Source organism: Tachysurus fulvidraco, chromosome 6 (assembly GCF_022655615.1).
Source record: "Tachysurus fulvidraco isolate hzauxx_2018 chromosome 6, HZAU_PFXX_2.0, whole genome shotgun sequence".
Classification (NCBI taxonomy): Eukaryota; Metazoa; Chordata; class Actinopteri; order Siluriformes; family Bagridae; genus Tachysurus; species Tachysurus fulvidraco.
Genome location: NC_062523.1, coordinates 22758778 through 22786750, shown reverse-complemented (window position 1 = coordinate 22786750; position 27973 = coordinate 22758778). Strand labels below are relative to the sequence as shown.

General features: G+C 42.6%; 1 long non-coding RNA gene and 17 other non-coding genes across 18 annotated transcripts; all 18 read right to left on the bottom strand.

Annotated features, from left to right (window-relative positions):
• On the bottom strand, nucleotides 1-74 carry trnai-aau. The gene has a single exon. It is a non-coding gene; the product is annotated as a tRNA-Ile (tRNA).
• Nucleotides 75-1574: 1500 nt separating this feature from the next.
• On the bottom strand, nucleotides 1575-1648 carry trnai-aau. Its single transcript has one exon. It is a non-coding gene; the product is annotated as a tRNA-Ile (tRNA).
• A 1500-nt stretch (nucleotides 1649-3148) lies between these two features.
• Nucleotides 3149-3222, bottom strand: trnai-aau. The gene has a single exon. It is a non-coding gene; the product is annotated as a tRNA-Ile (tRNA).
• Nucleotides 3223-3901: 679 nt separating this feature from the next.
• On the bottom strand, nucleotides 3902-4561 carry LOC113664051. Its single transcript, XR_007140814.1, has 3 exons — nucleotides 4291-4561; nucleotides 4128-4212; nucleotides 3902-4034 (listed from the first exon to the last, which is right to left on the bottom strand). It is a non-coding gene; the product is annotated as an uncharacterized LOC113664051 (long non-coding RNA).
• Nucleotides 4562-6408: 1847 nt separating this feature from the next.
• Nucleotides 6409-6482, bottom strand: trnai-aau. Its single transcript has one exon. It is a non-coding gene; the product is annotated as a tRNA-Ile (tRNA).
• Nucleotides 6483-7984: 1502 nt separating this feature from the next.
• On the bottom strand, nucleotides 7985-8058 carry trnai-aau. The gene has a single exon. It is a non-coding gene; the product is annotated as a tRNA-Ile (tRNA).
• Nucleotides 8059-10021: 1963 nt separating this feature from the next.
• trnai-aau lies at nucleotides 10022-10095 on the bottom strand. Its single transcript has one exon. It is a non-coding gene; the product is annotated as a tRNA-Ile (tRNA).
• A 1503-nt stretch (nucleotides 10096-11598) lies between these two features.
• trnai-aau lies at nucleotides 11599-11672 on the bottom strand. The gene has a single exon. It is a non-coding gene; the product is annotated as a tRNA-Ile (tRNA).
• A 1502-nt stretch (nucleotides 11673-13174) lies between these two features.
• Nucleotides 13175-13248, bottom strand: trnai-aau. Its single transcript has one exon. It is a non-coding gene; the product is annotated as a tRNA-Ile (tRNA).
• A 1502-nt stretch (nucleotides 13249-14750) lies between these two features.
• Nucleotides 14751-14824, bottom strand: trnai-aau. The gene has a single exon. It is a non-coding gene; the product is annotated as a tRNA-Ile (tRNA).
• A 1503-nt stretch (nucleotides 14825-16327) lies between these two features.
• On the bottom strand, nucleotides 16328-16401 carry trnai-aau. The gene has a single exon. It is a non-coding gene; the product is annotated as a tRNA-Ile (tRNA).
• A 1503-nt stretch (nucleotides 16402-17904) lies between these two features.
• trnai-aau lies at nucleotides 17905-17978 on the bottom strand. The gene has a single exon. It is a non-coding gene; the product is annotated as a tRNA-Ile (tRNA).
• A 1502-nt stretch (nucleotides 17979-19480) lies between these two features.
• Nucleotides 19481-19554, bottom strand: trnai-aau. The gene has a single exon. It is a non-coding gene; the product is annotated as a tRNA-Ile (tRNA).
• A 1502-nt stretch (nucleotides 19555-21056) lies between these two features.
• trnai-aau lies at nucleotides 21057-21130 on the bottom strand. The gene has a single exon. It is a non-coding gene; the product is annotated as a tRNA-Ile (tRNA).
• A 1502-nt stretch (nucleotides 21131-22632) lies between these two features.
• trnai-aau lies at nucleotides 22633-22706 on the bottom strand. The gene has a single exon. It is a non-coding gene; the product is annotated as a tRNA-Ile (tRNA).
• Nucleotides 22707-24209: 1503 nt separating this feature from the next.
• On the bottom strand, nucleotides 24210-24283 carry trnai-aau. The gene has a single exon. It is a non-coding gene; the product is annotated as a tRNA-Ile (tRNA).
• A 1502-nt stretch (nucleotides 24284-25785) lies between these two features.
• On the bottom strand, nucleotides 25786-25859 carry trnai-aau. The gene has a single exon. It is a non-coding gene; the product is annotated as a tRNA-Ile (tRNA).
• Nucleotides 25860-27362: 1503 nt separating this feature from the next.
• trnai-aau lies at nucleotides 27363-27436 on the bottom strand. Its single transcript has one exon. It is a non-coding gene; the product is annotated as a tRNA-Ile (tRNA).
• Between the last annotated feature and the right edge of the window lie 537 nt (nucleotides 27437-27973).

Sequence of the window (27973 nt, the reverse complement as noted above, 5' to 3'; positions counted from 1 at the left end):
TGGCCCGTACGGGGCTCGAACCCGCGACCTTGCCGTTATTAGCACCACGCTCTAACCAGCTGAGCTAACCGGCCAAGTCGCTCTTAGCTAGAACGCTGCGAGGTAGAAGGTAGGCTAAATGGCTCGATTTAAGCTTTGGTATTTCACCCTTATCGATGAATGGAATAATACCTACTCTGGATTTTAAACATGGCAGTCAAAAACTCACAATGCACACTGAATTACTTCAGAAATTGGCCCCAAGAGAGCAAAAGAAGGTTTGAAGGACAATGATTCATATTGTTACAAAGAGTGGTCACATTTCCACCATCGGGTCTAAAAGTCTTCTCCAAACCACCTTGTAGGCAATTAGACTGAGCAATCAAAGAGCTTCACAAGACATATTTCGAAGGTGGGAGAAACAAGCTACAATGCCCATGTAGACAGAGATACAAAAACATCCCCTGGTAAAAGCAAAACATTCGTTATCATCATGTCTGAAAGTCCATGCACTAACCAGTTGAGCCCAACGGCCTCGTCATGCTTAGCTGGAACCCTGTGAGGTTGAAGCTAGCCTAAATGTCTGGATTTAAGATTTGGTATTTTTCGCTTAACGATGAATGGAATAATATCTACTCTGGACTCGAAACATGGCAGTCTAAAACTCACAATGGGTCTTAAAGTCATCTCCAGTCCAACATGTAGACAATTAAACTGAGCAATCAGAGCCACAGCTTCCCAAGACTTACCTCGGGAGTGGGAGAAACAAGCCATGAACCCTATGCAAAAAACAGTCTAGGTAGTTTTATTAGACAGATGGTTTAAATATAATCCATTCAAGGTTTTACTCAGAAAAGTTACAATAACACCACATGGACAAAGCATACAGTTGTCACCAGCCTATAAGCAGCTGCTCTTTATCTCGAATGGACAGGAGCCATGAAGATCGCCTCTTTATATTTTTCCATTTGGGGTTTATCATAGAACCATCCTGGCAAAAAGACCACTTCTGTCGAAACAATAAGCAAGCAATCTAAATCAATCAACAAATGCCCTAGAAGAAAACCTTCCAGAGTTACAAGCACGTAAGTCAACACATGTACCTTGGAGAGCCAGCCTCGTGCCTTGGAGAACCACTTATTTTAGAACCACCCTGGTAAAAAGACAACTTCTACCAAAACAATAAGAAAACAATCTAAATCAATCAACAGATGCCTCCGAAGAAAACATTCCAAAGAGTTACAAGCAGGTAGGTCAACACGTAGGTAGATCGGTTATATCCAAACGGCTAAAGGCACCCACCTCATAGTCATGCCGGCCGCAGAATCGCACAATCCCTTGGAAACGTTGTGTGGCTTTATGTTTTATCGTGTGGGGAATTAGCTCAAATGGTAGAGCGCTCGCTTAGCATGCGAGAGGTAGCGGGATCGACGCCTGCATTCTCCAAAGTGATGATTCTGTGTGCCTTGGAGAACCTGCCTACTGATTTTACCACTTGATATTAATAATATTTATAGCAGAATACATGACATATGAGCAGCATCAGGTTGAGAAGTGAACTGGCAGAGTCATGTCACTGCAGAACTCTTGGAAAATGGCCCGTACGGGGCTTGAACCCGCGACCTTGGCGTTATTAGCACCACGCTCTAACCAGCTGAGCTAACCGGCCAAGTTGCTCTTAGCTAGAACGCTGCGAGGTAGAAGGTAGGCTAAATGGCTCGATTTAAGCTTTGGTATTTCACCCTTATCGATGAATGGAATAATACCTACTCTGGATTTTAAACATGGCAGTCAAAAACTCACAATGCACACTGAATTACTTCAGAAATTGGCCCCAAGAGAGCAAAAGAAGGTTTGAAGGACAATGATTCATATTGTTACAAAGAGTGGTCACATTTCCACCATCGGGTCTAAAAGTCTTCTCCAAACCACCTTGTAGGCAATTAGACTGAGCAATCAAAGAGCTTCACAAGACATATTTCGAAGGTGGGAGAAACAAGCTACAATGCCCATGTAGACAGAGATACAAAAACATCCCCTGGTAAAAGCAAAACATTCGTTATCATCATGTCTGAAAGTCCATGCACTAACCAGTTGAGCCCAACGGCCTCGTCATGCTTAGCTGGAACCCTGTGAGGTTGAAGCTAGCCTAAATGTCTGGATTTAAGATTTGGTATTTTTCGCTTAACGATGAATGGAATAATATCTACTCTGGACTCGAAACATGGCAGTCTAAAACTCACAATGGGTCTTAAAGTCATCTCCAGTCCAACATGTAGACAATTAAACTGAGCAATCAGAGCCACAGCTTCCCAAGACTTACCTCGGGAGTGGGAGAAACAAGCCATGAACCCTATGCAAAAAACAGTCTAGGTAGTTTTATTAGACAGATGGTTTAAATATAATCCATTCAAGGTTTTACTCAGAAAAGTTACAATAACACCACATGGACAAAGCATACAGTTGTCACCAGCCTATAAGCAGCTGCTCTTTATCTCGAATGGACAGGAGCCATGAAGATCGCCTCTTTATATTTTTCCATTTGGGGTTTATCATAGAACCATCCTGGCAAAAAGACCACTTCTGTCGAAACAATAAGCAAGCAATCTAAATCAATCAACAAATGCCCTAGAAGAAAACCTTCCAGAGTTACAAGCACGTAAGTCAACACATGTACCTTGGAGAGCCAGCCTCGTGCCTTGGAGAACCACTTATTTTAGAACCACCCTGGTAAAAAGACAACTTCTACCAAAACAATAAGAAAACAATCTAAATCAATCAACAGATGCCTCCGAAGAAAACATTCCAAAGAGTTACAAGCAGGTAGGTCAACACGTAGGTAGATCGGTTATATCCAAACGGCTAAAGGCACCCACCTCATAGTCATGCCGGCCACAGAATCGCACAATCCCTTGGAAACGTTGTGTGGCTTTATGTTTTATCGTGTGGGGAATTAGCTCAAATGGTAGAGCGCTCGCTTAGCATGCGAGAGGTAGCGGGATCGACGCCTGCATTCTCCAAAGTGATGATTCTGTGTGCCTTGGAGAACCTGCCTACTGATTTTACCACTTGATATTAATAATATTTATAGCAGAATACATGACATATGAGCAGCATCAGGTTGAGAAGTGAACTGGCAGAGTCATGTCACTGCAGAACTCTTGGAAAATGGCCCGTACGGGGCTTGAACCCGCGACCTTGGCGTTATTAGCACCACGCTCTAACCAGCTGAGCTAACCGGCCAAGTTGCTCTTAGCTAGAACGCTGCGAGGTAGAAGGTAGGCTAAATGGCTCGATTTAAGCTTTGGTATTTCACCCTTATCGATGAATGGAATAATACCTACTCTGGATTTTAAACATGGCAGTCAAAAACTCACAATGCACACTGAATTACTTCAGAAATTGGCCCCAAGAGAGCAAAAGAAGGTTTGAAGGACAATGATTCATATTGTTGTGACCAAAGGCATGTGAACCATAGGATATAAATTCCTAATTTGGATAATTCAACTAAGAGTGACTACGCCACCCCCACTTTAGCAACTTAGTGGGAGAAATAAGACAACCCGCTCGAGCAATTCAAGTGAATGAATTAGAAGCCAGAGTACAAAGGAGTTTACAATTTATTTAACAGCAATGATAAAATACGAGCTTCACATATAAAAAGACTCAACAGATTCCCCCCCTACTGGTTCAGATTTAAACACCCACTGGGCATAAAGGAATGGGTTCTGGCATTTAATAAAAAAAATTAAACACAAAAATCACATCAAAAATAAACCTGTATGAAAAATATTTCGATCGCACCTCAAATCCAAAGAATAAACAAATAAGCAAACACCCAATACACAAGAACTCAATTCCTACACAAACCCACAGCGCAAACCCAAGTAGAGGGAGATCAAACTTAAAAAGAAAATAAATAGAAAAATACAAAAGGAAAGAAACAGTGGTTGCCCAATCAACAGCCAAAAGTACTCCTCCTTTTAAAACAGCCAGATTAACCTGGCTACCTCATTTGAAGAGAAGCTTTTCCCCTTTGTCCAATATGAACGAAGCTACAATAAACAGTTACATTTTAACATTACCATCTCTCCATATTACACAATAAATACCCCACACTTCAATAAGAATAACAGCAGCATTATTACCTGGCTAGTGATATCAGGTGTTATCGAGCAATTGGTTATTTGCTACACATCCTGTTCTGGAAAGCGGTGCGTCTACTTTTAGGAACTGTAGCAACACACTTAATTTACACGATATCTCGTAATTATACGTTCAACTCTTAAAACACCACTGCAGCATCTTTACCTGATACAGGACACCCCTTAAGAATGCCCAGCAATCACTAAAGTCGCTAACTCCACCAAATTGAAGAGGCAGAATATCCACAGCGACCTTTAGGGCACAGGCATACCAGAGGAAACGAAATAGAACGATAATTTTTAACAAGATCGTATAACAGACTAGTCGCAGCAGTCCTTCCAACGCACACACATACCAGAGGGAACGGGATCAAACGATAGATTCTCAGTGTCGCGAGACTTTAAACACCTGTGTAATTATCCTACCCACCCTCTTAAAGCGAAAGTAGTCTCAATCCGGTCATATTGTTACAAAGAGTGGTCACATTTCCACCATCGGGTCTAAAAGTCTTCTCCAAACCACCTTGTAGGCAATTAGACTGAGCAATCAAAGAGCTTCACAAGACATATTTCGGAAGTGGGAGAAACAAGCTACAATGCCCATGTAGACAGAGATACAAAAACATCCCCTGGTAAAAGCAAAACATTCGTTATCATCATGTCTGAAAGTCCATGCACTAACCAGTTGAGCCCAACGGCCTCGTCATGCTTAGCTGGAACCCTGTGAGCCCCGCGACCTTGGCGTTATTAGCACCACTCTCTAACCAGCTGAGCTAACCGGCCAAGTCGCGCTTAGCTAGAACGCTGCGAGGTAGAAGGTAGGCTAAATGGCTCGATTTAAGCTTTAGTATTTCACCCTTATCGATGAATGGAATAATACCTACTCTGGATTTTAAACATGGCAGTCAAAAACTCACAATGCACACTGAATTACTTCAGAAATTGGCCCCAAGAGAGCAAAAGAAGGTTTGAAGGACAATGATTCATATTGTTACAAAGAGTGGTCACATTTCCACCATCGGGTCTAAAAGTCTTCTCCAAACCACCTTGTAGGCAATTAGACTGAGCAATCAAAGAGCTTCACAAGACATATTTCGGAAGTGGGAGAAACAAGCTACAATGTCCATGTAGACAGAGATACAAAAACATCCCCTGGTAAAAGCAAAACATTCGTTATCATCATGTCTGAAAGTCCATGCACTAACCAGTTGAGCCCAACGGCCTCGTCATGCTTAGCTGGAACCCTGTGAGGTTGAAGCTAGCCTAAATGTCTGGATTTAAGATTTGGTATCTTTCGCTTAACGATGAATAGAATAATATCTACTCTGGACTCGAAACATGGCAGTCAAAACTCACAATGGGTCTGAAAGTCATCTCCAGTCCAACATGTAGACAATTAAACTGAGCAATCAGAGCCACAGCTTCCCAAGACTTACCTCGGGAGTGGGAGAAACAAGCCATGAACCCTATGCAAAAAACAGTCTAGGTAGTTTTATTAGACAGATGGTTTAAATATAATCCATTCAAGGTTTTACACAGAAAAGTTACAATAACACCACATGGACAAAGCATACAGTTGTCACCAGCCTATAAGCAGCTGCTCTTTATCTCGAATGGACAGGAGCCATGAAGATCGCCTCTTTATATTTTTCCATTTGGGGTTTATCATAGAACCATCCTGGCAAAAAGACCACTTCTGTCGAAACAATAAGCAAGCAATCTAAATCAATCAACAAATGCCCTAGAAGAAAACCTTCCAAAGAGTTACAAGCACGTAAGTCAACACATGTACCTTGGAGAGCCAGCCTCGTGCCTTGGAGAACCACTTATTTTAGAACCACCCTGGTAAAAAGACAACTTCTACCAAAACAATAAGAAAACAATCTAAATCAATCAACAGATGGCTCCGAAGAAAACATTCCAAAGAGTTACAAACAGGTAGGTCAACACGTAGGTAGATCGGTTATATCCAAAGGGCTAAAGGCACCCACCTCATAGTCATGCCGGCCGCAGAATCGCACAATCCCTTGGAAACGTTGTGTGGCTTTATGTTTTATCGTGTGGGGAATTAGCTCAAATGGTAGAGCGCTCGCTTAGCATGCGAGAGGTAGCGGGATCGACACCTGCATTCTCCAAAGTGATGATTCTGTGTGCCTTGGAGAACCTGCCTACTGATTTTACCACTTGATATTAATAATATTTATAGCAGAATACATGACATATGAGCAGCATCAGGTTGAGAAGTGAACTGGCAGAGTCATGTCACTGCAGAACTCTTGGAAAATGGCCCGTACGGGGCTTGAACCCGCGACCTTGGCGTTATTAGCACCACGCTCTAACCAGCTGAGCTAACCGGCCAAGTCACTCTTAGCTAGAACGCTGCGAGGTAGAAGGTAGGCTAAATGGCTCGATTTAAGCTTTGGTATTTCACCCTTATCGATGAATGGAATAATACCTACTCTGGATTTTAAACATGGCAGTCAAAAAACTCACAATGCACACTGAATTACTTCAGAAATTGGCCCCAAGAGAGCAAAAGAAGGTTTGAAGGACAATGATTCATATTGTTACAAAGAGTGGTCACATTTCCACCATCGGGTCTAAAAGTCTTCTCCAAACCACCTTGTAGGCAATTAGACTGAGCAATCAAAGAGCTTCACAAGACATATTTCGGAAGTGGGAGAAACAAGCTACAATGCCCATGTAGACAGAGATACAAAAACATCCCCTGGTAAAAGCAAAACATTCGTTATCATCATGTCTGAAAGTACATGCACTAACCAGTTGAGCCCAACGGCCTCTTCATGCTTAGCTGGAACCCTGTGAGGTTGAAGCTAGCCTAAATGTCTGGATTTAAGATTTGGTATCTTTCGCTTAACGATGAATAGAATAATATCTACTCTGGACTCGAAACATGGCAGTCAAAACTCACAATGGGTCTGAAAGTCATCTCCAGTCCAACATGTAGACAATTAAACTGAGCAATCAGAGCCACAGCTTCCCAAGACTTACCTCGGGAGTGGGAGAAACAAGCCATGAACCCTATGCAAAAAACAGTCTAGGTAGTTTTATTAGACAGATGGTTTAAATATAATCCATTCAAGGTTTTACACAGAAAAGTTACAATAACACCACATGGACAAAGTATACAGTTGTCACCAGCCTATAAGCAGCTGCTCTTTATCTCGAATGGACAGGAGCCATGAAGATCGCCTCTTTATATTTTTCCATTTGGGGTTTATCATAGAACCATCCTGGCAAAAAGACCACTTCTGTCGAAACAATAAGCAAGCAATCTAAATCAATCAACAAATGCCCTAGAAGAAAACCTTCCAAAGAGTTACAAGCACGTAAGTCAACACATGTACCTTGGAGAGCCAGCCTCGTGCCTTGGAGAACCACTTATTTTAGAACCACCCTGGTAAAAAGACAACTTCTACCAAAACAATAAGAAATCAATCTAAATCAATCAACAGATGGCTCCGAAGAAAACATTCCAAAGAGTTACAAGCAGGTAGGTCAACACGTAGGTAGATCGGTTATAACCAAAGGGCTAAAGGCACCCACCTCATAGTCATGCCGGCCGCAGAATCGCACAATCCCTTGGAAACGTTGTGTGGCTTTATGTTTTATCGTGTGGGGAATTAGCTCAAATGGTAGAGCGCTCGCTTAGCATGCGAGAGGTAGCGGGATCGACGCCTGCATTCTCCAAAGTGATGATTCTGTGTGCCTTGGAGAACCTGCCTACTGATTTTACCACTTGATATTAATAATATTTATAGCAGAATACATGACATATGAGCAGCATCAGGTTGAGAAGTGAACTGGCAGAGTCATGTCACTGCAGAACTCTTGGAAAATGGCCCGTACGGGGCTTGAACCCGCAACCTTGGCGTTATTAGCACCACGCTCTAACCAGCTGAGCTAACCGGCCTAGTCGCTCTTAGCTAGTACGCTGCGAGGTAGAAGGTAGGCTAAATGGCTCGATTTAAGCTTTGGTATTTCACCCTTATCGATGAATGGAATAATACCTACTCTGGATTTTAAACATGGCAGTCAAAAAACTCACAATGCACACTGAATTACTTCAGAAATTGGCCCCAAGAGAGCAAAAGAAGGTTTGAAGGACAATGATTCATATTGTTACAAAGAGTGGTCACATTTCCACCATCGGGTCTAAAAGTCTTCTCCAAACCACCTTGTAGGCAATTAGACTGAGCAATCAAAGAGCTTCACAAGACATATTTCGGAAGTGGGAGAAACAAGCTACAATGCCCATGTAGACAGAGATACAAAAACATCCCCTGGTAAAAGCTAAACATTCGTTATCATCATGTCTGAAAGTCCATGCACTAACCAGTTGAGCCCAACGGCCTCGTCATGCTTAGCTGGAACCCTGTGAGGTTGAAGCTAGCCTAAATGTCTGGATTTAAGATTTGGTATCTTTCGCTTAACGATGAATGGAATAATATCTACTCTGGACTCGAAACATGGCAGTCCAAAACTCACAATGGGTCTGAAAGTCATCTCAGGGCAGAAATTCAGACTTCAGAAATTGGCCCCAAGAGAGCAAAAGAAGGTTTGAAGGACAATGATTCATATTGTTACAAAGAGTGGTCACATTTCCACCATCGGGTCTAAAAGTCTTCTCCAAACCACCTTGTAGGCAATTAGACTGAGCAATCAAAGAGCTTCACAAGACATATTTCGGAAGTGGGAGAAACAAGCTACAATGCCCATGTAGACAGAGATACAAAAACATCCCCTGGTAAAAGCTAAACATTCGTTATCATCATGTCTGAAAGTCCATGCACTAACCAGTTGAGCCCAACGGCCTCTTCATGCTTAGCTGGAACCCTGTGAGGTTGAAGCTAGCCTAAATGTCTGGATTTAAGATTTGGTATCTTTCGCTTAACGATGAATAGAATAATATCTACTCTGGACTCGAAACATGGCAGTCAAAACTCACAATGGGTCTGAAAGTCATCTCCAGTCCAACATGTAGACAATTAAACTGAGCAATCAGAGCCACAGCTTCCCAAGACTTACCTCGGGAGTGGGAGAAACAAGCCATGAACCCTATGCAAAAAACAGTCTAGGTAGTTTTATTAGACAGATGGTTTAAATATAATCCATTCAAGGTTTTACACAGAAAAGTTACAATAACACCACATGGACAAAGTATACAGTTGTCACCAGCCTATAAGCAGCTGCTCTTTATCTCGAATGGACAGGAGCCATGAAGATCGCCTCTTTATATTTTTCCATTTGGGGTTTATCATAGAACCATCCTGGCAAAAAGACCACTTCTGTCGAAACAATAAGCAAGCAATCTAAATCAATCAACAAATGCCCTAGAAGAAAACCTTCCAAAGAGTTACAAGCACGTAAGTCAACACATGTACCTTGGAGAGCCAGCCTCGTGCCTTGGAGAACCACTTATTTTAGAACCACCCTGGTAAAAAGACAACTTCTACCAAAACAATAAGAAAACAATCTAAATCAATCAACAGATGGCTCCGAAGAAAACATTCCAAAGAGTTACAAGCAGGTAGGTCAACACGTAGGTAGATCGGTTATATCCAAAGGGCTAAAGGCACCCACCTCATAGTCATGCCGGCCGCAGAATCGCACAATCCCTTGGAAACGTTGTGTGGCTTTATGTTTTATCGTGTGGGGAATTAGCTCAAATGGTAGAGCGCTCGCTTAGCATGCGAGAGGTAGCGGGATCGACGCCTGCATTCTCCAAAGTGATGATTCTGTGTGCCTTGGAGAACCTGCCTACTGATTTTACCACTTGATATTAATAATATTTATAGCAGAATACATGACATATGAGCAGCATCAGGTTGAGAAGTGAACTGGCAGAGTCATGTCACTGCAGAACTCTTGGAAAATGGCCCGTACGGGGCTTGAACCCGCGACCTTGGCGTTATTAGCACCACGCTCTAACCAGCTGAGCTAACCGGCCAAGTCGCTCTTAGCTAGAACGCTGCGAGGTAGAAGGTAGGCTAAATGGCTCGATTTAAGCTTTGGTATTTCACCCTTATCGATGAATGGAATAATACCTACTCTGGATTTTAAACATGGCAGTCAAAAAACTCACAATGCACACTGAATTACTTCAGAAATTGGCCCCAAGAGAGCAAAAGAAGGTTTGAAGGACAATGATTCATATTGTTACAAAGAGTGGTCACATTTCCACCATCGGGTCTAAAAGTCTTCTCCAAACCACCTTGTAGGCAATTAGACTGAGCAATCAAAGAGCTTCACAAGACATATTTCGGAAGTGGGAGAAACAAGCTACAATGCCCATGTAGACAGAGATACAAAAACATCCCCTGGTAAAAGCAAAACATTCGTTATCATCATGTCTGAAAGTACATGCACTAACCAGTTGAGCCCAACGGCCTCGTCATGCTTAGCTGGAACCCTGTGAGGTTGAAGCTAGCCTAAATGTCTGGATTTAAGATTTGGTATCTTTCGCTTAACGATGAATGGAATAATATCTACTCTGGACTCGAAACATGGCAGTCCAAAACTCACAATGGGTCTGAAAGTCATCTCCAGTCCAACATGTAGACAATTAAACTGAGCAATCAGAGCCACAGCTTCCCAAGACTTACCTCGGGAGTGGGAGAAACAAGCCATGAACCCTATGCAAAAAACAGTCTAGGTAGTTTTATTAGACAGATGGTTTAAATATAATCCATTCAAGGTTTTACACAGAAAAGTTACAATAACACCACATGGACAAAGCATACAGTTGTCACCAGCCTATAAGCAGCTGCTCTTTATCTCGAATGGACAGGAGCCATGAAGATCGCCTCTTTATATTTTTCCATTTGGGGTTTATCATAGAACCATCCTGGCAAACAGACCACTTCTGTCGAAACAATAAGCAAGCAATCTAAATCAATCAACAAATGCCCTAGAAGAAAACCTTCCAAAGAGTTACAAGCACGTAAGTCAACACATGTACCTTGGAGAGCCAGCCTCGTGCCTTGGAGAACCACTTATTTTAGAACCACCCTGGTAAAAAGACAACTTCTACCAAAACAATAAGAAAACAATCTAAATCAATCAACAGATGGCTCCGAAGAAAACATTCCAAAGAGTTACAAGCAGGTAGGTCAACACGTAGGTAGATCGGTTATATCCAAAGGGCTAAAGGCACCCACCTCATAGTCATGCCGGCCGCAGAATCGCACAATCCCTTGGAAACGTTGTGTGGCTTTATGTTTTATCGTGTGGGGAATTAGCTCAAATGGTAGAGCGCTCGCTTAGCATGCGAGAGGTAGCGGGATCGACGCCTGCATTCTCCAAAGTGATGATTCTGTGTGCCTTGGAGAACCTGCCTACTGATTTTACCACTTGATATTAATAATATTTATAGCAGAATACATGACATATGAGCAGCATCAGGTTGAGAAGTGAACTGGCAGAGTCATGTCACTGCAGAACTCTTGGAAAATGGCCCGTACGGGGCTTGAACCCGCGACCTTGGCGTTATTAGCACCACGCTCTAACCAGCTGAGCTAACCGGCCAAGTCGCTCTTAGCTAGAACGCTGCGAGGTAGAAGGTAGGCTAAATGGCTCGATTTAAGCTTTGGTATTTCACCCTTATCGATGAATGGAATAATACCTACTCTGGATTTTAAACATGGCAGTCAAAAAACTCACAATGCACACTGAATTACTTCAGAAATTGGCCCCAAGAGAGCAAAAGAAGGTTTGAAGGACAATGATTCATATTGTTACAAAGAGTGGTCACATTTCCACCATCGGGTCTAAAAGTCTTCTCCAAACCACCTTGTAGGCAATTAGACTGAGCAATCAAAGAGCTTCACAAGACATATTTCGGAAGTGGGAGAAACAAGCTACAATGCCCATGTAGACAGAGATACAAAAACATCCCCTGGTAAAAGCAAAACATTCGTTATCATCATGTCTGAAAGTACATGCACTAACCAGTTGAGCCCAACGGCCTCGTCATGCTTAGCTGGAACCCTGTGAGGTTGAAGCTAGCCTAAATGTCTGGATTTAAGATTTGGTATCTTTCGCTTAACGATGAATAGAATAATATCTACTCTGGACTCGAAACATGGCAGTCAAAACTCACAATGGGTCTGAAAGTCATCTCCAGTCCAACATGTAGACAATTAAACTGAGCAATCAGAGCCACAGCTTCCCAAGACTTACCTCGGGAGTGGGAGAAACAAGCCATGAACCCTATGCAAAAAACAGTCTAGGTAGTTTTATTAGACAGATGGTTTAAATATAATCCATTCAAGGTTTTACACAGAAAAGTTACAATAACACCACATGGACAAAGCATACAGTTGTCACCAGCCTATAAGCAGCTGCTCTTTATCTCGAATGGACAGGAGCCATGAAGATCGCCTCTTTATATTTTTCCATTTGGGGTTTATCATAGAACCATCCTGGCAAAAAGACCACTTCTGTCGAAACAATAAGCAAGCAATCTAAATCAATCAACAAATGCCCTAGAAGAAAACCTTCCAAAGAGTTACAAGCACGTAAGTCAACACATGTACCTTGGAGAGCCAGCCTCGTGCCTTGGAGAACCACTTATTTTAGAACCACCCTGGTAAAAAGACAACTTCTACCAAAACAATAAGAAAACAATCTAAATCAATCAACAGATGCCTCCGAAGAAAACATTCCAAAGAGTTACAAGCAGGTAGGTCAACACGTAGGTAGATCGGTTATATCCAAACGGCTAAAGGCACCCACCTCATAGTCATGCCGGCCACAGAATCGCACAATCCCTTGGAAACGTTGTGTGGCTTTATGTTTTATCGTGTGGGGAATTAGCTCAAATGGTAGAGCGCTCGCTTAGCATGCGAGAGGTAGCGGGATCGACGCCTGCATTCTCCAAAGTGATGATTCTGTGTGCCTTGGAGAACCTGCCTACTGATTTTACCACTTGATATTAATAATATTTATAGCAGAATACATGACATATGAGCAGCATCAGGTTGAGAAGTGAACTGGCAGAGTCATGTCACTGCAGAACTCTTGGAAAATGGCCCGTACGGGGCTTGAACCCGCGACCTTGGCGTTATTAGCACCACGCTCTAACCAGCTGAGCTAACCGGCCAAGTCGCTCTTAGCTAGAACGCTGCGAGGTAGAAGGTAGGCTAAATGGCTCGATTTAAGCTTTGGTATTTCACCCTTATCGATGAATGGAATAATACCTACTCTGGATTTTAAACATGGCAGTCAAAAAACTCACAATGCACACTGAATTACTTCAGAAATTGGCCCCAAGAGAGCAAAAGAAGGTTTGAAGGACAATGATTCATATTGTTACAAAGAGTGGTCACATTTCCACCATCGGGTCTAAAAGTCTTCTCCAAACCACCTTGTAGGCAATTAGACTGAGCAATCAAAGAGCTTCACAAGACATATTTCGGAAGTGGGAGAAACAAGCTACAATGCCCATGTAGACAGAGATACAAAAACATCCCCTGGTAAAAGCAAAACATTCGTTATCATCATGTCTGAAAGTACATGCACTAACCAGTTGAGCCCAACGGCCTCTTCATGCTTAGCTGGAACCCTGTGAGGTTGAAGCTAGCCTAAATGTCTGGATTTAAGATTTGGTATCTTTCGCTTAACGATGAATAGAATAATATCTACTCTGGACTCGAAACATGGCAGTCAAAACTCACAATGGGTCTGAAAGTCATCTCCAGTCCAACATGTAGACAATTAAACTGAGCAATCAGAGCCACAGCTTCCCAAGACTTACCTCGGGAGTGGGAGAAACAAGCCATGAACCCTATGCAAAAAACAGTCTAGGTAGTTTTATTAGACAGATGGTTTAAATATAATCCATTCAAGGTTTTACACAGAAAAGTTACAATAACACCACATGGACAAAGTATACAGTTGTCACCAGCCTATAAGCAGCTGCTCTTTATCTCGAATGGACAGGAGCCATGAAGATCGCCTCTTTATATTTTTCCATTTGGGGTTTATCATAGAACCATCCTGGCAAAAAGACCACTTCTGTCGAAACAATAAGCAAGCAATCTAAATCAATCAACAAATGCCCTAGAAGAAAACCTTCCAAAGAGTTACAAGCACGTAAGTCAACACATGTACCTTGGAGAGCCAGCCTCGTGCCTTGGAGAACCACTTATTTTAGAACCACCCTGGTAAAAAGACAACTTCTACCAAAACAATAAGAAAACAATCTAAATCAATCAACAGATGGCTCCGAAGAAAACATTCCAAAGAGTTACAAGCAGGTAGGTCAACACGTAGGTAGATCGGTTATAACCAAAGGGCTAAAGGCACCCACCTTATAGTCATGCCGGCCACAGAATCGCACAATCCCTTGGAAACGTTGTGTGGCTTTATGTTTTATCGTGTGGGGAATTAGCTCAAATGGTAGAGCGCTCGCTTAGCATGCGAGAGGTAGCGGGATCGACACCTGCATTCTCCAAAGTGATGATTCTGTGTGCCTTGGAGAACCTGCCTACTGATTTTACCACTTGATATTAATAATATTTATAGCAGAATACATGACATATGAGCAGCATCAGGTTGAGAAGTGAACTGGCAGAGTCATGTCACTGCAGAACTCTTGGAAAATGGCCCGTACGGGGCTTGAACCCGCGACCTTGGCGTTATTAGCACCACGCTCTAACCAGCTGAGCTAACCGGCCAAGTCGCTCTTAGCTAGAACGCTGCGAGGTAGAAGGTAGGCTAAATGGCTCGATTTAAGCTTTGGTATTTCACCCTTATCGATGAATGGAATAATACCTACTCTGGATTTTAAACATGGCAGTCAAAAAACTCACAATGCACACTGAATTACTTCAGAAATTGGCCCCAAGAGAGCAAAAGAAGGTTTGAAGGACAATGATTCATATTGTTACAAAGAGTGGTCACATTTCCACCATCGGGTCTAAAAGTCTTCTCCAAACCACCTTGTAGGCAATTAGACTGAGCAATCAAAGAGCTTCACAAGACATATTTCGGAAGTGGGAGAAACAAGCTACAATGCCCATGTAGACAGAGATACAAAAACATCCCCTGGTAAAAGCAAAACATTCGTTATCATCATGTCTGAAAGTACATGCACTAACCAGTTGAGCCCAACGGCCTCTTCATGCTTAGCTGGAACCCTGTGAGGTTGAAGCTAGCCTAAATGTCTGGATTTAAGATTTGGTATCTTTCGCTTAACGATGAATAGAATAATATCTACTCTGGACTCGAAACATGGCAGTCCAAAACTCACAATGGGTCTGAAAGTCATCTCCAGTCCAACATGTAGACAATTAAACTGAGCAATCAGAGCCACAGCTTCCCAAGACTTACCTCGGGAGTGGGAGAAACAAGCCATGAACCCTATGCAAAAAACAGTCTAGGTAGTTTTATTAGACAGATGGTTTAAATATAATCCATTCAAGGTTTTACACAGAAAAGTTACAATAACACCACATGGACAAAGCATACAGTTGTCACCAGCCTATAAGCAGCTGCTCTTTATCTCGAATGGACAGGAGCCATGAAGATCGCCTCTTTATATTTTTCCATTTGGGGTTTATCATAGAACCATCCTGGCAAACAGACCACTTCTGTCGAAACAATAAGCAAGCAATCTAAATCAATCAACAAATGCCCTAGAAGAAAACCTTCCAAAGAGTTACAAGCACGTAAGTCAACACATGTACCTTGGAGAGCCAGCCTCGTGCCTTGGAGAACCACTTATTTTAGAACCACCCTGGTAAAAAGACAACTTCTACCAAAACAATAAGAAAACAATCTAAATCAATCAACAGATGGCTCCGAAGAAAACATTCCAAAGAGTTACAAGCAGGTAGGTCAACACGTAGGTAGATCGGTTATATCCAAAGGGCTAAAGGCACCCACCTCATAGTCATGCCGGCCGCAGAATCGCACAATCCCTTGGAAACGTTGTGTGGCTTTATGTTTTATCGTGTGGGGAATTAGCTCAAATGGTAGAGCGCTCGCTTAGCATGCGAGAGGTAGCGGGATCGACACCTGCATTCTCCAAAGTGATGATTCTGTGTGCCTTGGAGAACCTGCCTACTGATTTTACCACTTGATATTAATAATATTTATAGCAGAATACATGACATATGAGCAGCATCAGGTTGAGAAGTGAACTGGCAGAGTCATGTCACTGCAGAACTCTTGGAAAATGGCCCGTACGGGGCTTGAACCCGCGACCTTGGCGTTATTAGCACCACGCTCTAACCAGCTGAGCTAACCGGCCAAGTCGCTCTTAGCTAGAACGCTGCGAGGTAGAAGGTAGGCTAAATGGCTCGATTTAAGCTTTGGTATTTCACCCTTATCGATGAATGGAATAATACCTACTCTGGATTTTAAACATGGCAGTCAAAAAACTCACAATGCACACTGAATTACTTCAGAAATTGGCCCCAAGAGAGCAAAAGAAGGTTTGAAGGACAATGATTCATATTGTTACAAAGAGTGGTCACATTTCCACCATCGGGTCTAAAAGTCTTCTCCAAACCACCTTGTAGGCAATTAGACTGAGCAATCAAAGAGCTTCACAAGACATATTTCGGAAGTGGGAGAAACAAGCTACAATGCCCATGTAGACAGAGATACAAAAACATCCCCTGGTAAAAGCAAAACATTCGTTATCATCATGTCTGAAAGTACATGCACTAACCAGTTGAGCCCAACGGCCTCGTCATGCTTAGCTGGAACCCTGTGAGGTTGAAGCTAGCCTAAATGTCTGGATTTAAGATTTGGTATCTTTCGCTTAACGATGAATGGAATAATATCTACTCTGGACTCGAAACATGGCAGTCCAAAACTCACAATGGGTCTGAAAGTCATCTCCAGTCCAACATGTAGACAATTAAACTGAGCAATCAGAGCCACAGCTTCCCAAGACTTACCTCGGGAGTGGGAGAAACAAGCCATGAACCCTATGCAAAAAACAGTCTAGGTAGTTTTATTAGACAGATGGTTTAAATATAATCCATTCAAGGTTTTACACAGAAAAGTTACAATAACACCACATGGACAAAGTATACAGTTGTCACCAGCCTATAAGCAGCTGCTCTTTATCTCGAATGGACAGGAGCCATGAAGATCGCCTCTTTATATTTTTCCATTTGGGGTTTATCATAGAACCATCCTGGCAAAAAGACCACTTCTGTCGAAACAATAAGCAAGCAATCTAAATCAATCAACAAATGCCCTAGAAGAAAACCTTCCAAAGAGTTACAAGCACGTAAGTCAACACATGTACCTTGGAGAGCCAGCCTCGTGCCTTGGAGAACCACTTATTTTAGAACCACCCTGGTAAAAAGACAACTTCTACCAAAACAATAAGAAAACAATCTAAATCAATCAACAGATGGCTCCGAAGAAAACATTCCAAAGAGTTACAAGCAGGTAGGTCAACACGTAGGTAGATCGGTTATAACCAAAGGGCTAAAGGCACCCACCTTATAGTCATGCCGGCCACAGAATCGCACAATCCCTTGGAAACGTTGTGTGGCTTTATGTTTTATCGTGTGGGGAATTAGCTCAAATGGTAGAGCGCTCGCTTAGCATGCGAGAGGTAGCGGGATCGACACCTGCATTCTCCAAAGTGATGATTCTGTGTGCCTTGGAGAACCTGCCTACTGATTTTACCACTTGATATTAATAATATTTATAGCAGAATACATGACATATGAGCAGCATCAGGTTGAGAAGTGAACTGGCAGAGTCATGTCACTGCAGAACTCTTGGAAAATGGCCCGTACGGGGCTTGAACCCGCGACCTTGGCGTTATTAGCACCACGCTCTAACCAGCTGAGCTAACCGGCCAAGTCGCTCTTAGCTAGAACGCTGCGAGGTAGAAGGTAGGCTAAATGGCTCGATTTAAGCTTTGGTATTTCACCCTTATCGATGAATGGAATAATACCTACTCTGGATTTTAAACATGGCAGTCAAAAAACTCACAATGCACACTGAATTACTTCAGAAATTGGCCCCAAGAGAGCAAAAGAAGGTTTGAAGGACAATGATTCATATTGTTACAAAGAGTGGTCACATTTCCACCATCGGGTCTAAAAGTCTTCTCCAAACCACCTTGTAGGCAATTAGACTGAGCAATCAAAGAGCTTCACAAGACATATTTCGGAAGTGGGAGAAACAAGCTACAATGCCCATGTAGACAGAGATACAAAAACATCCCCTGGTAAAAGCAAAACATTCGTTATCATCATGTCTGAAAGTACATGCACTAACCAGTTGAGCCCAACGGCCTCTTCATGCTTAGCTGGAACCCTGTGAGGTTGAAGCTAGCCTAAATGTCTGGATTTAAGATTTGGTATCTTTCGCTTAACGATGAATGGAATAATATCTACTCTGGACTCGAAACATGGCAGTCAAAACTCACAATGGGTCTGAAAGTCATCTCCAGTCCAACATGTAGACAATTAAACTGAGCAATCAGAGCCACAGCTTCCCAAGACTTACCTCGGGAGTGGGAGAAACAAGCCATGAACCCTATGCAAAAAACAGTCTAGGTAGTTTTATTAGACAGATGGTTTAAATATAATCCATTCAAGGTTTTACACAGAAAAGTTACAATAACACCACATGGACAAAGCATACAGTTGTCACCAGCCTATAAGCAGCTGCTCTTTATCTCGAATGGACAGGAGCCATGAAGATCGCCTCTTTATATTTTTCCATTTGGGGTTTATCATAGAACCATCCTGGCAAAAAGACCACTTCTGTCGAAACAATAAGCAAGCAATCTAAATCAATCAACAAATGCCCTAGAAGAAAACCTTCCAAAGAGTTACAAGCACGTAAGTCAACACATGTACCTTGGAGAGCCAGCCTCGTGCCTTGGAGAACCACTTATTTTAGAACCACCCTGGTAAAAAGACAACTTCTACCAAAACAATAAGAAAACAATCTAAATCAATCAACAGATGGCTCCGAAGAAAACATTCCAAAGAGTTACAAGCAGGTAGGTCAACACGTAGGTAGATCGGTTATATCCAAAGGGCTAAAGGCACCCACCTCATAGTCATGCCGGCCGCAGAATCGCACAATCCCTTGGAAACGTTGTGTGGCTTTATGTTTTATCGTGTGGGGAATTAGCTCAAATGGTAGAGCGCTCGCTTAGCATGCGAGAGGTAGCGGGATCGACGCCTGCATTCTCCAAAGTGATGATTCTGTGTGCCTTGGAGAACCTGCCTACTGATTTTACCACTTGATATTAATAATATTTATAGCAGAATACATGACATATGAGCAGCATCAGGTTGAGAAGTGAACTGGCAGAGTCATGTCACTGCAGAACTCTTGGAAAATGGCCCGTACGGGGCTTGAACCCGCGACCTTGGCGTTATTAGCACCACGCTCTAACCAGCTGAGCTAACCGGCCAAGTCGCTCTTAGCTAGTACGCTGCGAGGTAGAAGGTAGGCTAAATGGCTCGATTTAAGCTTTGGTATTTCACCCTTATCGATGAATGGAATAATACCTACTCTGGATTTTAAACATGGCAGTCAAAAAACTCACAATGCACACTGAATTACTTCAGAAATTGGCCCCAAGAGAGCAAAAGAAGGTTTGAAGGACAATGATTCATATTGTTACAAAGAGTGGTCACATTTCCACCATCGGGTCTAAAAGTCTTCTCCAAACCACCTTGTAGGCAATTAGACTGAGCAATCAAAGAGCTTCACAAGACATATTTCGGAAGTGGGAGAAACAAGCTACAATGCCCATGTAGACAGAGATACAAAAACATCCCCTGGTAAAAGCAAAACATTCGTTATCATCATGTCTGAAAGTACATGCACTAACCAGTTGAGCCCAACGGCCTCGTCATGCTTAGCTGGAACCCTGTGAGGTTGAAGCTAGCCTAAATGTCTGGATTTAAGATTTGGTATCTTTCGCTTAACGATGAATGGAATAATATCTACTCTGGACTCGAAACATGGCAGTCAAAACTCACAATGGGTCTGAAAGTCATCTCCAGTCCAACATGTAGACAATTAAACTGAGCAATCAGAGCCACAGCTTCCCAAGACTTACCTCGGGAGTGGGAGAAACAAGCCATGAACCCTATGCAAAAAACAGTCTAGGTAGTTTTATTAGACAGATGGTTTAAATATAATCCATTCAAGGTTTTACACAGAAAAGTTACAATAACACCACATGGACAAAGCATACAGTTGTCACCAGCCTATAAGCAGCTGCTCTTTATCTCGAATGGACAGGAGCCATGAAGATCGCCTCTTTATATTTTTCCATTTGGGGTTTATCATAGAACCATCCTGGCAAACAGACCACTTCTGTCGAAACAATAAGCAAGCAATCTAAATCAATCAACAAATGCCCTAGAAGAAAACCTTCCAAAGAGTTACAAGCACGTAAGTCAACACATGTACCTTGGAGAGCCAGCCTCGTGCCTTGGAGAACCACTTATTTTAGAACCACCCTGGTAAAAAGACAACTTCTACCAAAACAATAAGAAAACAATCTAAATCAATCAACAGATGGCTCCGAAGAAAACATTCCAAAGAGTTACAAGCAGGTAGGTCAACACGTAGGTAGATCGGTTATATCCAAAGGGCTAAAGGCACCCACCTCATAGTCATGCCGGCCGCAGAATCGCACAATCCCTTGGAAACGTTGTGTGGCTTTATGTTTTATCGTGTGGGGAATTAGCTCAAATGGTAGAGCGCTCGCTTAGCATGCGAGAGGTAGCGGGATCGACGCCTGCATTCTCCAAAGTGATGATTCTGTGTGCCTTGGAGAACCTGCCTACTGATTTTACCACTTGATATTAATAATATTTATAGCAGAATACATGACATATGAGCAGCATCAGGTTGAGAAGTGAACTGGCAGAGTCATGTCACTGCAGAACTCTTGGAAAATGGCCCGTACGGGGCTTGAACCCGCGACCTTGGCGTTATTAGCACCACGCTCTAACCAGCTGAGCTAACCGGCCAAGTCGCTCTTAGCTAGTAACGCTGCGAGGTAGAAGGTAGGCTAAATGGCTCGATTTAAGCTTTGGTATTTCACCCTTATCGATGAATGGAATAATACCTACTCTGGATTTTAAACATGGCAGTCAAAAAACTCACAATGCACACTGAATTACTTCAGAAATTGGCCCCAAGAGAGCAAAAGAAGGTTTGAAGGACAATGATTCATATTGTTACAAAGAGTGGTCACATTTCCACCATCGGGTCTAAAAGTCTTCTCCAAACCACCTTGTAGGCAATTAGACTGAGCAATCAAAGAGCTTCACAAGACATATTTCGGAAGTGGGAGAAACAAGCTACAATGCCCATGTAGACAGAGATACAAAAACATCCCCTGGTAAAAGCAAAACATTCGTTATCATCATGTCTGAAAGTACATGCACTAACCAGTTGAGCCCAACGGCCTCGTCATGCTTAGCTGGAACCCTGTGAGGTTGAAGCTAGCCTAAATGTCTGGATTTAAGATTTGGTATCTTTCGCTTAACGATGAATAGAATAATATCTACTCTGGACTCGAAACATGGCAGTCAAAACTCACAATGGGTCTGAAAGTCATCTCCAGTCCAACATGTAGACAATTAAACTGAGCAATCAGAGCCACAGCTTCCCAAGACTTACCTCGGGAGTGGGAGAAACAAGCCATGAACCCTATGCAAAAAACAGTCTAGGTAGTTTTATTAGACAGATGGTTTAAATATAATCCATTCAAGGTTTTACACAGAAAAGTTACAATAACACCACATGGACAAAGCATACAGTTGTCACCAGCCTATAAGCAGCTGCTCTTTATCTCGAATGGACAGGAGCCATGAAGATCGCCTCTTTATATTTTTCCATTTGGGGTTTATCATAGAACCATCCTGGCAAAAAGACCACTTCTGTCGAAACAATAAGCAAGCAATCTAAATCAATCAACAAATGCCCTAGAAGAAAACCTTCCAAAGAGTTACAAGCACGTAAGTCAACACATGTACCTTGGAGAGCCAGCCTCGTGCCTTGGAGAACCACTTATTTTAGAACCACCCTGGTAAAAAGACAACTTCTACCAAAACAATAAGAAAACAATCTAAATCAATCAACAGATGGCTCCGAAGAAAACATTCCAAAGAGTTACAAACAGGTAGGTCAACACGTAGGTAGATCGGTTATATCCAAAGGGCTAAAGGCACCCACCTCATAGTCATGCCGGCCGCAGAATCGCACAATCCCTTGGAAACGTTGTGTGGCTTTATGTTTTATCGTGTGGGGAATTAGCTCAAATGGTAGAGCGCTCGCTTAGCATGCGAGAGGTAGCGGATCGACGCCTGCATTCTCCAAAGTGATGATTCTGTGTGCCTTGGAGAACCTGCCTACTGATTTTACCACTTGATATTAATAATATTTATAGCAGAATACATGACATATGAGCAGCATCAGGTTGAGAAGTGAACTGGCAGAGTCATGTCACTGCAGAACTCTTGGAAAATGGCCCGTACGGGGCTTGAACCCGCGACCTTGGCGTTATTAGCACCACGCTCTAACCAGCTGAGCTAACCGGCCAAGTCGCTCTTAGCTAGAACGCTGCGAGGTAGAAGGTAGGCTAAATGGCTCGATTTAAGCTTTGGTATTTCACCCTTATCGATGAATGGAATAATACCTACTCTGGATTTTAAACATGGCAGTCAAAAAACTCACAATGCACACTGAATTACTTCAGAAATTGGCCCCAAGAGAGCAAAAGAAGGTTTGAAGGACAATGATTCATATTGTTACAAAGAGTGGTCACATTTCCACCATCGGGTCTAAAAGTCTTCTCCAAACCACCTTGTAGGCAATTAGACTGAGCAATCAAAGAGCTTCACAAGACATATTTCGGAAGTGGGAGAAACAAGCTACAATGCCCATGTAGACAGAGATACAAAAACATCCCCTGGTAAAAGCAAAACATTCGTTATCATCATGTCTGAAAGTACATGCACTAACCAGTTGAGCCCAACGGCCTCGTCATGCTTAGCTGGAACCCTGTGAGGTTGAAGCTAGCCTAAATGTCTGGATTTAAGATTTGGTATCTTTCGCTTAACGATGAATGGAATAATATCTACTCTGGACTCGAAACATGGCAGTCCAAAACTCACAATGGGTCTGAAAGTCATCTCCAGTCCAACATGTAGACAATTAAACTGAGCAATCAGAGCCACAGCTTCCCAAGACTTACCTCGGGAGTGGGAGAAACAAGCCATGAACCCTATGCAAAAAACAGTCTAGGTAGTTTTATTAGACAGATGGTTTAAATATAATCCATTCAAGGTTTTACACAGAAAAGTTACAATAACACCACATGGACAAAGCATACAGTTGTCACCAGCCTATAAGCAGCTGCTCTTTATCTCGAATGGACAGGAGCCATGAAGATCGCCTCTTTATATTTTTCCATTTGGGGTTTATCATAGAACCATCCTGGCAAACAGACCACTTCTGTCGAAACAATAAGCAAGCAATCTAAATCAATCAACAAATGCCCTAGAAGAAAACCTTCCAAAGAGTTACAAGCACGTAAGTCAACACATGTACCTTGGAGAGCCAGCCTCGTGCCTTGGAGAACCACTTATTTTAGAACCACCCTGGTAAAAAGACAACTTCTACCAAAACAATAAGAAAACAATCTAAATCAATCAACAGATGGCTCCGAAGAAAACATTCCAAAGAGTTACAAACAGGTAGGTCAACACGTAGGTAGATCGGTTATATCCAAAGGGCTAAAGGCACCCACCTCATAGTCATGCCGGCCGCAGAATCGCACAATCCCTTGGAAACGTTGTGTGGCTTTATGTTTTATCGTGTGGGGAATTAGCTCAAATGGTAGAGCGCTCGCTTAGCATGCGAGAGGTAGCGGGATCGACGCCTGCATTCTCCAAAGTGATGATTCTGTGTGCCTTGGAGAACCTGCCTACTGATTTTACCACTTGATATTAATAATATTTATAGCAGAATACATGACATATGAGCAGCATCAGGTTGAGAAGTGAACTGGCAGAGTCATGTCACTGCAGAACTCTTGGAAAATGGCCCGTACGGGGCTTGAACCCGCGACCTTGGCGTTATTAGCACCACGCTCTAACCAGCTGAGCTAACCGGCCAAGTCGCTCTTAGCTAGAACGCTGCGAGGTAGAAGGTAGGCTAAATGGCTCGATTTAAGCTTTGGTATTTCACCCTTATCGATGAATGGAATAATACCTACTCTGGATTTTAAACATGGCAGTCAAAAAACTCACAATGCACACTGAATTACTTCAGAAATTGGCCCCAAGAGAGCAAAAGAAGGTTTGAAGGACAATGATTCATATTGTTACAAAGAGTGGTCACATTTCCACCATCGGGTCTAAAAGTCTTCTCCAAACCACCTTGTAGGCAATTAGACTGAGCAATCAAAGAGCTTCACAAGACATATTTCGGAAGTGGGAGAAACAAGCTACAATGCCCATGTAGACAGAGATACAAAAACATCCCCTGGTAAAAGCAAAACATTCGTTATCATCATGTCTGAAAGTACATGCACTAACCAGTTGAGCCCAACGGCCTCTTCATGCTTAGCTGGAACCCTGTGAGGTTGAAGCTAGCCTAAATGTCTGGATTTAAGATTTGGTATCTTTCGCTTAACGATGAATAGAATAATATCTACTCTGGACTCGAAACATGGCAGTCAAAACTCACAATGGGTCTGAAAGTCATCTCCAGTCCAACATGTAGACAATTAAACTGAGCAATCAGAGCCACAGCTTCCCAAGACTTACCTCGGGAGTGGGAGAAACAAGCCATGAACCCTATGCAAAAAACAGTCTAGGTAGTTTTATTAGACAGATGGTTTAAATATAATCCATTCAAGGTTTTACACAGAAAAGTTACAATAACACCACATGGACAAAGCATACAGTTGTCACCAGCCTATAAGCAGCTGCTCTTTATCTCGAATGGACAGGAGCCATGAAGATCGCCTCTTTATATTTTTCCATTTGGGGTTTATCATAGAACCATCCTGGCAAAAAGACCACTTCTGTCGAAACAATAAGCAAGCAATCTAAATCAATCAACAAATGCCCTAGAAGAAAACCTTCCAAAGAGTTACAAGCACGTAAGTCAACACATGTACCTTGGAGAGCCAGCCTCGTGCCTTGGAGAACCACTTATTTTAGAACCACCCTGGTAAAAAGACAACTTCTACCAAAACAATAAGAAAACAATCTAAATCAATCAACAGATGGCTCCGAAGAAAACATTCCAAAGAGTTACAAGCAGGTAGGTCAACACGTAGGTAGATCGGTTATATCCAAAGGGCTAAAGGCACCCACCTCATAGTCATGCCGGCCGCAGAATCGCACAATCCCTTGGAAACGTTGTGTGGCTTTATGTTTTATCGTGTGGGGAATTAGCTCAAATGGTAGAGCGCTCGCTTAGCATGCGAGAGGTAGCGGGATCGACGCCTGCATTCTCCAAAGTGATGATTCTGTGTGCCTTGGAGAACCTGCCTACTGATTTTACCACTTGATATTAATAATATTTATAGCAGAATACATGACATATGAGCAGCATCAGGTTGAGAAGTGAACTGGCAGAGTCATGTCACTGCAGAACTCTTGGAAAATGGCCCGTACGGGGCTTGAACCCGCGACCTTGGCGTTATTAGCACCACGCTCTAACCAGCTGAGCTAACCGGCCAAGTCGCTCTTAGCTAGAACGCTGCGAGGTAGAAGGTAGGCTAAATGGCTCGATTTAAGCTTTGGTATTTCACCCTTATCGATGAATGGAATAATACCTACTCTGGATTTTAAACATGGCAGTCAAAAAACTCACAATGCACACTGAATTACTTCAGAAATTGGCCCCAAGAGAGCAAAAGAAGGTTTGAAGGACAATGATTCATATTGTTACAAAGAGTGGTCACATTTCCACCATCGGGTCTAAAAGTCTTCTCCAAACCACCTTGTAGGCAATTAGACTGAGCAATCAAAGAGCTTCACAAGACATATTTCGGAAGTGGGAGAAACAAGCTACAATGCCCATGTAGACAGAGATACAAAAACATCCCCTGGTAAAAGCAAAACATTCGTTATCATCATGTCTGAAAGTACATGCACTAACCAGTTGAGCCCAACGGCCTCGTCATGCTTAGCTGGAACCCTGTGAGGTTGAAGCTAGCCTAAATGTCTGGATTTAAGATTTGGTATCTTTCGCTTAACGATGAATAGGAATAATATCTACTCTGGACTCGAAACATGGCAGTCAAAACTCACAATGGGTCTGAAAGTCATCTCCAGTCCAACATGTAGACAATTAAACTGAGCAATCAGAGCCACAGCTTCCCAAGACTTACCTCGGGAGTGGGAGAAACAAGCCATGAACCCTATGCAAAAAACAGTCTAGGTAGTTTTATTAGACAGATGGTTTAAATATAATCCATTCAAGGTTTTACACAGAAAAGTTACAATAACACCACATGGACAAAGCATACAGTTGTCACCAGCCTATAAGCAGCTGCTCTTTATCTCGAATGGACAGGAGCCATGAAGATCGCCTCTTTATATTTTTCCATTTGGGGTTTATCATAGAACCATCCTGGCAAAAAGACCACTTCTGTCGAAACAATAAGCAAGCAATCTAAATCAATCAACAAATGCCCTAGAAGAAAACCTTCCAAAGAGTTACAAGCACGTAAGTCAACACATGTACCTTGGAGAGCCAGCCTCGTGCCTTGGAGAACCACTTATTTTAGAACCACCCTGGTAAAAAGACAACTTCTACCAAAACAATAAGAAAACAATCTAAATCAATCAACAGATGCCTCCGAAGAAAACATTCCAAAGAGTTACAAGCAGGTAGGTCAACACGTAGGTAGATCGGTTATATCCAAAGGGCTAAAGGCACCCACCTCATAGTCATGCCGGCCGCAGAATCGCACAATCCCTTGGAAACGTTGTGTGGCTTTATGTTTTATCGTGTGGGGAATTAGCTCAAATGGTAGAGCGCTCGCTTAGCATGCGAGAGGTAGCGGGATCGACGCCTGCATTCTCCAAAGTGATGATTCTGTGTGCCTTGGAGAACCTGCCTACTGATTTTACCACTTGATATTAATAATATTTATAGCAGAATACATGACATATGAGCAGCATCAGGTTGAGAAGTGAACTGGCAGAGTCATGTCACTGCAGAACTCTTGGAAAATGGCCCGTACGGGGCTTGAACCCGCGACCTTGGCGTTATTAGCACCACGCTCTAACCAGCTGAGCTAACCGGCCAAGTCGCTCTTAGCTAGAACGCTGCGAGGTAGAAGGTAGGCTAAATGGCTCGATTTAAGCTTTGGTATTTCACCCTTATCGATGAATGGAATAATACCTACTCTGGATTTTAAACATGGCAGTCAAAAAACTCACAATGCACACTGAATTACTTCAGAAATTGGCCCCAAGAGAGCAAAAGAAGGTTTGAAGGACAATGATTCATATTGTTACAAAGAGTGGTCACATTTCCACCATCGGGTCTAAAAGTCTTCTCCAAACCACCTTGTAGGCAATTAGACTGAGCAATCAAAGAGCTTCACAAGACATATTTCGGAAGTGGGAGAAACAAGCTACAATGCCCATGTAGACAGAGATACAAAAACATCCCCTGGTAAAAGCAAAACATTCGTTATCATCATGTCTGAAAGTACATGCACTAACCAGTTGAGCCCAACGGCCTCTTCATGCTTAGCTGGAACCCTGTGAGGTTGAAGCTAGCCTAAATGTCTGGATTTAAGATTTGGTATCTTTCGCTTAACGATGAATAGAATAATA